Here is a 14849-nt window from a genome sequence, read left to right on the forward strand (position 1 = left end):
AATATCAAAATTCTGGCATTTATTGAGTCAGGCCCAGAGCTACGTAGACTCTTGGAATACAGAGGTTAGAGGACCTTCAGGGAAGGAGCCCAGAAGATAGGGGAAACACAAAATAGTTGCAACATTCTTGATATGTCCCAGCATCTCTGGACATTTAAGTCAGGAAAAAGAAAAAAAAAGAGAGCGAGGGCCCTTTGGACAAATGTATTTCTCAGGGTAGTTTTTGGATCTAGTTGGGGAAATGAGTGCAGGGGAAGTGGGGCAGAAGGGAGAATTTTAAACTAAAGAATTCATTCTAGAGCTTAAATCATTGCACATACACTTAACTCTTGCTGCACTATATTCATTTATTCATGTAATTACATTTATGGAGTACTTTCTAGAGTCAGGCACTATGCTAGGCATTGTGGAAGATGTAAAAATGAATGAAGCAGTTCCTCAAAGATTTTCTAGAGGGATAAAATATCGCACAGATTTACCTAGATAAGGTTGAATATATTCGGTGCCTCAAACCTATAGAAACAAAGTACTATGGAAATTAGGAAAATTTACAGTTCACTTTTGGCTGCAGGATCTCCGAAGGAGGATACTGAGAATTCAAGGATCAGTATACAGTATTTGTAAAGGAAAAAGGGTTGGCTTATTTTATCTTTATTAATTTGTACTCCCAAATTTACTACCCCAAAGGACAGAATGATTTGAGTTTTCTTCATATAAATACACTGCAGGTGTTTTCCCTCTTCAGTCTCCCGAGTCCCACAGAACGAACCAGCAAGGGAGCGCCTGACAAGCACACAAGACACCTTGAAAGAAGAGTAACTGGTGAGAAAAGTTAGTATTCTTTAAGGTGACTTCCTTGAGGATTACTGGGCATTAAGAGTGAAAATATGTAAACCAGTTTATGAGCAGGAACACAGTCGCCCCAAACTTATAATTCTCTAAGAACTCGCTAACCGCTGGGCAGGCCCGTCAGCCCACCCCGACCGGGCGCGGTTACCCCTCCGGGCGCGGTTACCCCTCCGGAAGGTTCTGAGGGACGGCGACCGCTTCTCGCTCTTTCCCAGGTCCCCACGCTGACACCCCGGGTTCTGTAAGGTCTTCACGCCCCTGCCCCCGGCCCCCTGCGATCCCCCAACCCTCCAGCCCAACCACGGCCAGGCGGGGACGTGTACGCGCGTGTGCGCCGCCCCCGAAGGCAGAGAAGGCGCCTCCGCCCTCAGGAGCGCGCACGCTGCGCTGAGGGGCCCGGACGCGCGCGCTCCCGACCCGCCTCCTCCTCGGCCCGCCCCCTCCCTCGCCTCTTCCTGCCGGGCGGTCCTCTTCTTTCCCACTTCTCCACTCCCTCCGCTTTGCTCCCTCCGCCCTCCCTGGGCTCTGGCGGCCGCGGAGTGAACGGGACGGGCCCGGCCGCGGAGCGCGGGGCGGCGGGTGGGACGCGGGCGCCCGGCAGAGTTGTTCCGGCCCTGCCCGCGGAGACGTGAGGAGGTGAGGCGAGGGCGGCCTCGTAGGGGCCGGTGGGCGGCCGGGCGGCCAGGAGCCGCGGGCCGGGCCGGGGTGTTGGCGCCGGGGCTGAGCCGGGGAGGGTCGATGTGGGGGCCGGGCCGAGGACGGGATGCAAGAGCACCATGGGGAAGAGGGCACGGGTGTTTCGGGACTGTCGGTCGCTTCCTGGACCCCACGGCTCTGCCTGCTGGTCGCTCTTCCTGGCCCGGGCGGGCGGAGTCGGGGCGCCCCTCACCTGGGGGCGGGGTGGGGACTTGGGCGCTCGCCCCCAGCTGTGCCTTCCTGACATTGCCGCCGCCTCCGCCGCGGCGCCTTGCTTGCTGCTGGGCTCGCGGTCTCAGCAGCCCTGCGTCCGGGGGGCGTGTGGTTAGGGTATTTTTTTTAACCCATGCTCAGGCTTCTGTTCGTGACCGCGTCTCGCCCTCGCGCTCCCCCTGCCTCCGCCCGGCACTTTGCTCCACTCCTGCTGTTGATGCTTGTGGTTTTGCAGTTTGGGATGGGCTGCGTCCTGGGCGGATCTCTACCTGCAGGGAATGCCCCGCTTTGGAGTTGACCGCCTGGCCACGAAAATCCTCTGTCCAGGTGTGGGTGCTCAGTGTCCTCATAACTGAGTCAAAGTTTCTGAGACTGGCCTAGTACTTTGCACTGGTCGCCAGCGGTGCAGGGCTGGGCAGTGCGTCAGCATGTGGAAAGGGGCCACCGGCCAGCGGAAGGTGGCTGGATGCTAGGGGACTGGACTGACAGGGTTTGTTTCTGATCCCAGGGCAGTGTGTCCAGGTACTTATGTATTCTTGTACCTCTCAAGATTATCTTAGAAAATGTACCGAAATGTAGGTGGTCACTTGCAGAGTTGAAGGTTTCCTGCAAGTGAACAGAAACGCCAGCCTCATTACACTAATTAATGGTAAGGAGAACTTTTGCTTGCTTGAGAGATTTCAGCGCTGAGTGGAAACTGATTTCAAGGCCTGCATTTTTGGTACAGGAAGGTTTAGGGATTTTTAATACATTTAAATTTTCTTGTACTTGGTGGGAGGTAGGTAGTTGCTTGTTGCAGTTCTGAAAACACAATTTCATGAGAACGCTCTGACTTTTCTTATAGTGGTGTTTATATTTAGCTTCTGCTGTACTTCTGTAGAATATCCAATACTGTGATGTCAGAAAATACGAAAATAAAGTTTGCTTGTGGTCATATTGGAGGTGGATTTTGTCCGTGGAAAATATTGGTCCACAAGCTGCTAGAGCTGGAAAACTGGCCTATGATTCATTATCTCAATAGAGTCCCATAGGAAACTGACAATGAAATTTGTCAAGGGAGAAAGAGCAGATGAGTTTCATCCATTTGTATTTATTTAAATGCTCACCTGCTTGGTGAGTTAGTTGAGACTCCTGAGAGACTGGTGTCTATATTAAATCAGTTCAAAATGTGCTCTGATATGATGTATTAATAAGTCATCTAGGGAGAAGTGGATGTAGTTGGGCAGTGCTTGTATGTGAACATATTATATAGCCTACATTGTATTTTAGAAAGCTGGGAAGAAGGTAGTAGATCCCAGTACTGTTGGGACATATGGTGAATACACCACCCGGCATAAAAAGGTGTGACAATACATATATGAAGTTTTGTTTTGTTTTTGTTTTTGGCCTGAGTTTTTTGATAGGAACTTTTATATATTGTAGTTTTGATATTCTGAGAATTTTTGTTCCTTTGCTAATGTTTCTTAATTAAGATAATTTTCTTTTCACTCTAGTAGTTATTATACTGTTTTTCTTTGACAGAATTTTATAAGGCATATGAAACAAAAATTTTCATGTTTACTCACCAGTGTACAATTTTGACTTCTAAAAAGTTGAAATTTAAATTTTTTTCTTTGCTTTAACACATTTTTCAACTTGTTCAATTAGTGAATATTTATTTGAACTCAGATGATACAGAGTTAAAGTTGAAAGCCCTTTTATCTCTTCTTAATGGAGTAGTTAAAAGAAGGAATTCTGTTGTGCCAAGAAAAAATATTATGAGTGGGAGATAGCCAAGCTTCAAGAGATGAACTTTGAAGAGACTAGTAGCTAAGTAGCAAAAATTTCTTGCATTGAGGGTGTAGAACTGGGTCTGCATTCATGCTATCATTGTCTTGAAAAGGTGTAGAGATGATTATGGCTGGTAAGAGGGTGTTTAGAGAATAAAGTAGATACTGTAGTCTGTAGGATTCTCAGGCACAAAGCTTTTTTTTTTCTTTCTTTGCTCTGCCTCACAAGCTTTAATGAGTTGCTACCTGTAGGTAGCTCTTGCCTTGTGTAAATGGTTCAGCCACTGGGTCTGAGGACGACCAGCAGCACAAGGCTGTAGGAGCCACTAGTACTGCAAAGATAGCTCAGGAACTTCTTACGGAGATAGTCTTATGACGCTTGTCGCCGCTAACAGTAGATGCAGAGAGTACAGCCTTGAGCCTAAGTTATGGTAAAACCTACTCACATTTAGAGGAGAGGTTTAATATTGTGAACGTGGAAGAAGACATTGCTTGACTTGACTCATGGCTTTTCAGAGTGGTAAATAATTTTCACTTTATGGTTAGTATTTGAAATTGGGTATATGTATGTATGTGAACCTCAGCGGACCCCTAATAAGGAAGAGTTAATGGCATTTAGCAGAACTTGTATCTCAACATTTACCTTTTCGTATTTCATTTATTTTCCATATTGCACTCATTCAACAGCTAGGATGCCAAAATTGTTTGAGTATAGCAAGTTTGTGCTCATGCTGACTCCTTTTTGTCATCTTTTGTCGCTTTTTGGTGTAATTTTTGGGGATATTCCTTGGAAACTTCTAGGCATATACTTCGTTGATTTGGAGTTAGATTTGGGCTATGATTATTAGTCTATTTGAAATTCTGAGCCTTGTTTTCTAAATAGCTTTAAAAATAGAAAACACAGTTTTTTATAAACACTCAAAAATCTGGTTACAGACTGTGTTGTTGTGATAGACATAGAACAGCCAAAAATATATTCAAGAAACTTCCCCTCTCCTTACCCAGTTTAGTAAGCTTAAATAAGAAGTAAGAAAGGTTTTTTTTTTTTTTTCAATAAAAGCCTGATTTTCCCAGAATATCAAGTCTAACAACTGTTGGCTGTGCTGTGGGTTTTTTTTTTTTTTTCCTTGCTTATTCTAAATTCAACAAGTACATGTCTCTAGTCCCTGGCAGAAACTTAATTCTAGTAGGAAATTCTCAGTAATGGAGATCTTACTTGGGGATGCAGGATTGTGCTGGAGAAATTGGCTGGGAAACATCAGATACAGAAATTTACTTTTTTTACAGCACTGGTTTTCTCTGTACCTGAGTTCTCAGTGGAGTGGGGGCATGGGCACAAATGTCACAGTTACTTGGATTTTTTTTCATACTATACATTTCCTCTTCCTCTCCACTACTCCCCTCAACCCTTTGCTGAATGAGCCACAGCTACTAGTAGGAGTGCCTTACTGTGTGGGACTGAACAAAGGCTGAGAATATTGCCCCTTTTCTGATACTTCCTAAGTCAAATTTCCACTCCCTGTAAGTTGCTTCTGGTGATATCACTAGGCGTCTCTGTAACTCTAATTTTTGAAGAGAAATAAATTGTGGTGGTAAAGAAATTACATACGTACCCAAGAATAAGATTTATTGCATTGTGTAGGACACATGGAAGAGACTAGGAGATTGTTAAGCTGAATGTTTATTAAACTGTTTTGACTGTGACTTACAGTAAGAAACACATTTTATACCTTGATTCAATCCCCCTCCCCCCACACTCATGTGCATGCACGCAAAGTTGAAAGAAAAGTTTGGCAAAACAATACTTATCTTTTCAGAACCTTGCTGGAACTGGCTCATCATACTGCCTTGCAGAAGCAGTGTGCCTTTCTCTTCCCACCTCGCTCCATGTTCAGTGACTACTGAACTTCATGCTGGTAGCTTGAAGTTCTTCGTGGTGTGACAGTATTTACACCAGGGAAGTCAGCAAACGGTATAGTTCAGGGCTTTTTTCTCCCTTTTGTATAGCCAGTTGTTGAACATTTTCAGCACACTACTGCCTACAATACACATTGATATTTCTATTCTATTTCATTTCATTAAAAAAATGCTGGGTTTTGACCCTCAAATTGATTTTATAGCTAGCTAATGATAGATAACAGCCTATAGTTAAAAACTGGTTTGGTCCGCCTCTTCACTTTGCAAATGAACATTCTGAAGGGTTAAAGTTCAAGGTGATGTAGCTAGTTATGAACAAAGCCAGGTCTCCAGAATCCTAGTAATCTGGAGTTGTTTCTAGTGGACTTCTCTCCTAGCTCAAGCCATTCATACAGTTCAGTTGAGGTGTTTAATATGTGCCATAGTGTTAAGCAGTTTGAATAGAGTTGAATAAGGCATGGACTTTGACCCTAAGGCCTTTATGTGGGGATTAAATATGGAAACAAAGATACTGTATGGCAGAAAGTTAGTGTGGTAAAGAAATAAAGATAAGGCACTTCGCGAGTTTAGAGAGAGGAGGGAGCAGTTTCTTTTAGTTGTAAGAATGAGGGAAGAGGTGATGTTTAAACCATGCTTTGAAGAATAGATAGGATTTGCTCATGTGGAAATAGACAAATAGTATGTAAAGAAAGGCCTTTCTGAGCCTAGGGCCGGGTTGATCAAAGGCGTAGAGGGAGAGGGCTAAGCAAGAAAGAGGCAGCACTGGATGGTGAAGAGCCTTGAATGCCAGTTTTCCTTTCTGATTTTCAGTTTATCTTTCATTTTTGACTCTGGCGTCATCTGGTACTTCTTAACATTAAAGAAGCTTTGTATGCTGTGTTCTTGATTAGAATATGACCCAGAGAGCACTTGAATATCCTTAGAGTAAAAGCGGAAGGGAAAAATTATTAGTGTTAGGGAAGTAACCTCAAGTTTACCAGTCCTAAAACTGTTGGAAAGTAACGGAAAATATTTTCTTTGTAAGGAGATACCATTATTTTTCATTTGCCAAATAGCATCAAATTGACTGTAGTTGAGGAGGAAGCAGTTTTGAAAGTATTTTCAAAGTGCCTTCTAAAATGTGATTTCTAAATGACTGAATCTTAATTTTTGGAGGCAGCTCTGGTTTGGCAGAAAGGCAGTCTTTACAGATCCATGGCTGAGCTGACTATCTTTCAGAATTTAGGGCAGCAAGGCAGGGTATTTCATACCACAGCCAGATGTGAGAGATTGATAGATTATTTTTCTACTCAAAGAAGTTCCTTGAATTTCAGCGTTTATGTATCTGACAGCCTGTATGACTAAGGATGTTTTGAAGTCCTGGATGGAGCTTCCCTTGTTCCACAGGTGAATTGGATGGTTAGAAATGAAGGTACGTGACGGTAAGGTGTGTCTGTTAATCGAATTGACTGGTGGTAGTTCTGAAGGTTTTCTGTTTTCTGATGATTTCACACTTACTGCTTCTAATTAAAATGGTGCACAGTTAATTTGAAGAAGCTTTACTTCTTTTTAACCTCCCCGTCTGTAAAGGTAAAAGCCCTTTTAGAGTGTTGCCCAGGTAACAACACATACAGAGACTGTTAGAAGCGTGTGGAAAATTTTGGTAATCTTGGTGATGAAGTCGCTACAGTAAATAACTGCTTGGTTGGTAAAAGCTGGGCTACTTCTGGATGGTTGACAAAGAATTTTTGGGATGAGCTTTTGTTCCAAAATAAATACCGAATTGTCTTGTTGCCATACTGTTTTCCTCATTTATTTGAGCTTCTGATATATAAAGTATGTCACCCTATCATTTTAGAAGGTTTCAGCAGTTGCATATGAACTGCTCCACAGGATAGCACGCCCCGAGCAGTGTGATAAGAATTCAGATGCAGCACGCCTCAGATGCCTCACACCGCTTGAGTGGAGGAGCTAACTAATCATGTCAGCGCCGGGTGTTGGTTTTTTTTTGTTGTTGTTGTTGGTTTTTGTTTGTTTTGTTTTGTTTTCTCTTTTTTCTTTTTTGAGACGTGTTAGGCTTCCCAATAGAGTTTATTAAAATCCTTCCAAATTTTCTACTGTCATTTTTTTGTGATACAAACTGTGATATTAATGTCTTTAATTTATGTATTTTCTACAGATACACACATACACGTAAATGTGTGTTATGTACATATACACATGCACACCACCCACTAGTTGTTGACATTTGTGGTGAAAATACAGTCTGCCTGGCAAACGATTAAGAACAAGTGGTCGGATTCTTTGAAGGCTATCATGTGAAGTAGTGACAAATATGAAAGTAATGCAAATCCCCAAAGGGATTTTGTGTGTGTGTGTGTGTGTGTGTGTGCGCGTGTGTGCCAAATTTCCAGGAAAGGAGCCCATTTAAAAGGGCAAGTGTAGGATACATTCATGTACCAGTGAAGGATTTCTCAACTTCTCCCCTACCCCGCATATACACCCATATTCTGCCCTCATTATCAGCAGTAAGCAAAATTGCAGGACTTCAGAATCAGACTTTTACCACAGGGGATGCAAATAACAAATACTATTTTTAGAAAAAATAGAAACCTGTGGTTTTCACTTGTGCAGGCTTAAGAGAACACTAGTTTTTGATAAACCATATAGAATATTCCATGTTTCAAGATGTATTCTTCATTTTGAGGCCCTTTAAGAGCATGGTACAAGTGCAAATGGTCCTTAGAGTAGTTATCAGGAATTTCCTTGAGTTGTCTCTGGAGTAATTTATCCTGGTCTGACATTTTGAATAGATTGTATTTTCGTTTAGTGAAAAGTCAACCATTGAAGGGAGCCTCTACATATACTGGCAGACAATATGGTTTCTTAAGTTGTTTTATAGTAATTTTGTTACTTCAGCATCTGAGGCTATCAGACCTCATTCATTTACTATTTCCACAAAGCTTTTCCCTCATGAACTGTATTCTTTCATTTTAAATCTTTGTCTTTATTTGCCCTACTGTTAAGGATCAGGTTTAGACTAATGTTTTGATTTGCCTTTCTCCTAGTCTTTGTGGAAAGGTGAATTACTGCTTATCAAGTTGGTACTGAATTGTAATTCAGTTAATGTCTTCTTTCCTCCATCCATTTTTCCCTCAATATTCTAGAATATTATTATTATTCAAATCCTGGGACCACTGGTTTACCTATATGAGCGAACCTATAAAATTTTTATGCATGAGTTATGTAGCTTAATTTTTCACAAATCAGTCTAGGCCTCTTTTTTTTTTTTAATTCTGAAATGCATTTTATATTTCTTGTCAACATTGTCAATAGTTTTGATAGGTGAAACAGGTTTCTCCTGTTACGGTTGTTTTCACAAACAGTAAAATAACAGTCTCTACCATTTGGAGATATCAGATAAAGTTTTTAAAAGTTAATTTAATAATAGGTTAGAGAAACCAGTTTGTTTAGCAGTTAATGTGGTACTTCCCATTTTACATATAAATTTGATTGTTTGCATGCTAATCGTAGTGGAACTTTATTATATTCCACTGAGGAGAATTTACTTTTTAAAGTAGAGGGCTTAGCAATTTTTGTACTTTGGAGAATTTCATTTGGAAGAGGATAATAGTAGATTTAAAAATCGTGATTGGGATGGGGATGGACAAAAGTAATCATTAAGCTGAGAATAACTACAAACATTTTTTGGTTTTGTGGAAGACAAAGTAGGTAGAACACAGGACCTTAATTCTTGATCCAGCGCTGCTGTGAAATTCAGAGAGAAAAAGTGATTTACCAAAAAAGTGGTTTCTTTTTTGCATAGTAATAATAACATTAATTGTTTAGTGGATTAGTTATATGAGATACTGTGCATTGTCTAGTTAATCTTGACAATAACTATATGGGGTAGGAGCTATAATACTATCGTTCCCAGTTTGTGGAGGAGGAAACGGCGTAGAGGTCAGTAACTTGCTTAGAATCATTGAACTCATAAGAGGCAGGTCTCCTTTGCTCCTAAATCTGCTTCATAGAGACTCTAAACTACCACTCTCTATTGATGAGTATTTAAATGGGATGATAATGCTTATGTTGCCTATTTCATAGGGTGGTTACGAGAATTGAGAAACCTAAGGTTTACAAAAGAACACCTGTAAATGTGCCTCGTGTTTTCATTTTACTGGATAATTTTTGAGGAGCCAAAAAGTCTTGGAAATAGATAAGCACCTATATTACTTTGTGATATTAAAATAAGTTGAACAGATATTTGAAAGACTACAATTTGCATAGTAGAAGACCTATTTTATGTGGGTCCAGAGGGTCAGTTAAGTGAAAGAGGAAAGAAAAAATGTAGAGGTGCATTGAATAACAAATGGATTGGATGATCTCTAGCAAAGTGAATTCTTCTGCAATTAGGAGGAGTATATATTATAACATGAGCTAACTTCTAAGACCCTTGCAACATCAGGAATCTATGAGTCCTGTAATGGTGACGTTTCTTCTAACACCTGAAGTAGCTGGATACAGCCAAGGTAATTTTTATTTTAGCTTGGATCATCAATAATCACTATTCTTTAAATGTCAATTCTTTGCACTTAGGTTGAACAGAAGTATGTAGTTGCCTGCGAAAAATACAGTTATGTATTTTTCCTTTTTCCCCCCCTAAGATAAAAAGATGTTTTTCAGGGTGCGGTGGGTAAAAAAGGTTAAACAATATATAGTCACATGCTTGTACTTAATAATGTTTGTATGACTTTCCCTTAAATTTAGATATCCTAAGTGTATATTTGCAGAAGAAAGTTAATATCATTATGGGTATGAAAGGTCGTTTTTAATTGTATGGAGTGTTACGGCTTTATGGCCATAAATTAAATTTCATTCTCTGACATTGTTTTATTCAACAAGCATTTATATGGCAGAATATAGGTTCTGTGCTCGAGAAGCACAGGTAAGAGACTGTTATGGAGCTGACAGTAATTTTGGAGAAACATAAATACAGTGGAGTTTAGCAAGGATGGGGCGGGATAGAATGTGTCCTATAGGAAAGCTTCGGAGGGTTACGTAACCTGGTCTGGGGTTTCAGGTAAGGCTGCCTGAAATATATGAGTTGAGTTGAAAGAAGGCAAGAGAGACATTTTAACTAGAGGTATGAAAATCTGAAATTGTAACTCTTTACCTTTGTAGACCCAGTGTAGGCAGCTCCTCATCTCTCTGAATCATTGTAAAAGACCCAAAGTAGATGTCATTTTTTATAAGTAATTCTTTATAAATAAAGCTTTTTAGCTCTTACTGATAACTTATTTTGAATATGATGCTTGTGGTTTCTAAGCGGATAATGTAGAAGAGGGGAGATGTCATATACGTACATACTGATAACAGGATAGTGAGATTGCTGAGATGATAGCAGTGAAGAATAAGAAAAACTATATATAAAAAACCCCAAATCTGAAAACTATAGATAGCATAAGGAAAACAGTCTTACATAATCTAATTAGCTTTAAGGTATCAATTATATTTCTAATAGTATAGAATAATAATGAAAATTTTTCAGATTCTCTCTTGCCAAGAAAAGGTTAAGTATATGGTCTGTGTAGTACATTTATGAAGGCACTAAAATAATTACCTTAGAATGTTTTTTTATATGGAATACAGTAGAGTGATGAACAATGTGGTTTTGAGCTGCACACTGGTCCACTTGTCTGTGGATTTTTTTTGGATAAATACAGTATGGTACTGTAAATGTATTTTCTCTTTCTTATAATTTTCTTAATAACATTTTCTTTTCTTTAGCTTACTTTATTGTAAGAATACAGTATATAATGCATATAACATATCAGATATGTGTTATTTGATTGTTTATGTTACCAGTAAGTTTTCCCGTCAACAGCAGGCCATTTTTTTTTCATTTGAACAGCTTTTATTTAAAATAGTTATTTCTTCCTTATTATTATTATTACCATTATTATTAACAATCAGCTATTAATAGGTAGGTTTTTGGGGAGTCAAAAGTTGTATGTGAATTTTTGACTGCAAGGGGGTCGGGTGCCCCTAACCCCTGCATTGTTCAGAGGCCAACTGTAGTGTGAAAACTAGAGGGTAAACTCTTATTTCAGTTATCAGATTGCTTATCCAGAATGATTGATTTCCAAAGGGCTTTGTTTTCTTCTTATATATGACACACATAGACCTGCAGATTTTACAAAATACTAGACATAGTTCGGCAGGGTATTTGTTATGTAACATTGGTTAGAAATTATTTGCTCATAAAATATATCAGAGTTAGGGTCCTTGACCATTTGGGTACCAGGTATTTTTAAAGAGTGTGGACTAGATGGGCTTTTTTTTTTTTTTTTTTTGAGAGAGACAGCCAGTGAGAGAGGGAACACAGGCAGGGGGAGTGGGAGAGGAAGAAGCAGGCTCCCAGCGGAGAAGCCTGATGTGGGGCTGGATCCCAGGACTCTGGGATCACGCCCTGAGCCGAAGGCAGACGCTCAACAACTGAGCCCCCCAGGTGCCCCTAGATGGCCTTTCTGTTCTGGATGGCTTGTATTTGTAGTCTTAGCGTAGATATCGTCATCTTGAAATCCTTTACTGAAACTGTAGAATCTCTCATACATGCTTTCAGAGCATTCTGTTTTCCTCCCTGTTGTGATACTAAAACATAGTATTGTAAGTTACCTGTTTCTGCATTAAACTACGATATAGGCTTATGAGCAAAAACTTTTGTTTAGGGCTCTGAAATTGGTCTACCTTAGGTTTGAATCTTGGCTCTTTGTGTCACTGGGGAAGTCTATCTGTAAAATAGGGAAAATAGTTTTTACTGCATAGTTTTTTTTTTTTTTTTTAAGATTTTATTTTTATTTTAGAGATAGAGCGCAAATGGGGTGAGGAGCAGAGGGAGAGGGGACAAGCGGATTCCACACTAAGTGCAGGGCCCCACACGGGGCATGATCTCACAACCCTGGGATCATGACCTGAGCTGAAATCACGAGTCAGGCACTTAGCCGATTGAGTCACCCAGGTGCCTCTAGGGTTACTTGTCTTGAGTAAGTTAAGGAATGTAGAGGAGACATAGCAGAGGTCCTGGCACATATTTAAATTCTCTTGAATGTTCTCTCTTTTCTCCTTTCTTTTTTCTTGTTTTGGGCCTTAGGATTTTCAGTAATATGTTTTAAGTGAATTTGTAAACTATGTTAGAGCTGAATTGGATCTGTCATTAAGCTTATTAATGAAAATATCTTAAAATGAAAAATTACTATATAAAAATACAATCTTTGGGCTAGATGGCAGCAAATTAGTTTCCAAATTGGATTACCAACCAGAAAAACTTTTCCTCTTCCTTGTCAAACTTCTAATTGTTATGATGACAGTGGGTTTACAGTAGGTGGAAAAGATTCTAGAGTTTCTTTTCCTGGCCTTGCTGCTCTGACCTTGTTCACTTATGTTGATGCTTATGCCTCGTATGGCCATCATCTTGGCCTTTTTTATGATGGGATTGTTATTGATCTATTTCTTGGGGAGTAAAGAATCCTGAATCTGACAGAAGTATTAGCTGTGTGACCTTGGATAAGTAACTTTACTTGTGGGTTTATGTATCTGTAAAGTGAAAGTAATAATAGCTTATGACTTTATGAAATTTAAGAAATAAAATAGCTGCCTGGTGTATAGAAGGTGTTCTATACTAGGTAGGTATTCTTGGCCCTACTAACCAAGCCAGAATCCTCAGTATTCCTTGCTTTTAGTAACTTCATTTTTTAAAATTTATTTTATTTTCTTAAATTAAATTAAATTTTTTGGGAAAGATTTTATTTATTTATTTGACAGATTGAGACAGACAGCCAGCGAGAGAGGGAACACAAGCAAGGGGAGTGGGAGAGGAAGAAGCAGGCTCATAGCGGAGCAGGGAGCCCGATGCAGGGCTCTATCCCAGAACTCTGGGATTACACCCTGAGCCGAAGGCAGACACTTAACGACTGAGCCATCCCGGTGCCCCTTTATTTTATTTTATTATTTTTTAATTTTATTCATTTATTTGAGAGAGATTGAGACTGAGGAGGGGGAGGGGTGAATGCCTAGGGAGAAGCAGACTCCCTGCTGAGCAGGGAGCTCAACTGACTGTGCTTGATCCCAGGACCCTGGGATCATGACCTGAGCCAAAAGCGGACATGCACTGACTGAGCCATCCAGGCACACCTTTAGTAACTTCAATTGACAGCAGCAAACCAAAAAATAGGGCGAGGGAAGGAGGGGTGCCTGGTTGGCTCAGTTGGTAGAGCATACAACTCTTGATCTCATGGTTGTGAGTTTGAGCCCCATGTTGGGCATAGAGATCATTTAAAAATTAAATAAAGATTTAAAAAAGTAGGGGAGGGAGAATTGGACGACCTGGGGAATGATGGCAGACATTTTATGCTACTACTCTTGACTTCAAACAGGAGACATGGAGGGCCTGTGGCTTTATATGAAGGTTTATGGGTGGAACCAGATTGATCAGATATGGCATAACATTTATATTCTGTCTTAAAAAAAAACTTATTTTTTTGTTTTATTTTTGTTCTTAGTTACTAAAATGCTTAGGATAGTAAACTACTTACTTGATTAGAGAATTATTTTTCATTGAGCTGGGTCAGTTTATTCAAGGCTTATGGACTGTTGAATTGTTCCTTTGTGATAATGTGTTAAGACATTCTAGGAATAATGTATTTTTTCCCTCTCTATATCTCTGCTGTTTGCAAGGCCCTGTGCTACGGGGGAATGTATAGAGGTAGGAGGCATAAGCCATGTCTTTCAGGAACTTGACTAGTGGGAAAGTAATATATACATGTATTAAAAATACAAATATATATTTTTAAAAAGAGCAGAATTATTGGCTGAAACAAACATCTTATTCTCTGAGCCCAGTATCTCTAGCATCATTTAAGATACATAGTTTTGCTGGAAAAAAGTCCTAGGCTGTTGTATATGCTGGTGTCAAAAATTAATAGAAAAGTTGGAAATGGAAGTTTCTGATTAATGTTAATTTTTTCATCTTATTTGAAAATCTTTGTTAAAATTATCTTGTCCTAATTCCTTCACTAATATCTTCTAAGAATTTAAAAAATTACCAATAAATCTTAAAGTGTGTTTACTTTATCTTCGAAGATAACATTCAAATGTTGGTTAATTATTCTATGTATCTTTCTAAGTAGTGAATTTTAATCTTCATGATTTAGATATTTTCCTATGCTAGTGTCTTATCCTATGCTAGTGTTTTATCTTTTAATTCTATCACTTGGGAAAAATCAAGTATGTGCCATATTTATTATTAAATCTTTTTGTAATGTCTTTTATACTTAAATGGTACACTTTTTTTTTTTTTAAAGATTTTATTTATTTATTTGACAGAGATAGAGACAGCCAGCGAGAGAGGAAACTCAAGCAGGGGGA

The 14849-nt window shown here is 39.6% G+C and overlaps 1 protein-coding gene across 1 annotated transcript in view; it reads left to right on the forward strand.

The window, feature by feature from the left end:
* The first annotated feature begins 1335 nt into the window (after positions 1-1335).
* RABGAP1L (RAB GTPase activating protein 1 like) overlaps positions 1336-14849 on the forward strand; it is a 713371-nt gene continuing 699857 nt past the window's right edge. The window contains exon 1 of the mRNA XM_040636233.1: positions 1336-1485. The gene's annotated coding sequence lies outside the window, so the exon portion shown is untranslated. The remainder of the gene's footprint in view (positions 1486-14849) is intronic.

This window comes from Ursus maritimus, unplaced genomic scaffold (genome assembly GCF_017311325.1).
Source record: "Ursus maritimus isolate PB19 unplaced genomic scaffold, ASM1731132v1 scaffold_2, whole genome shotgun sequence".
NCBI lineage: Eukaryota > Metazoa > Chordata > Mammalia > Carnivora > Ursidae > Ursus > Ursus maritimus.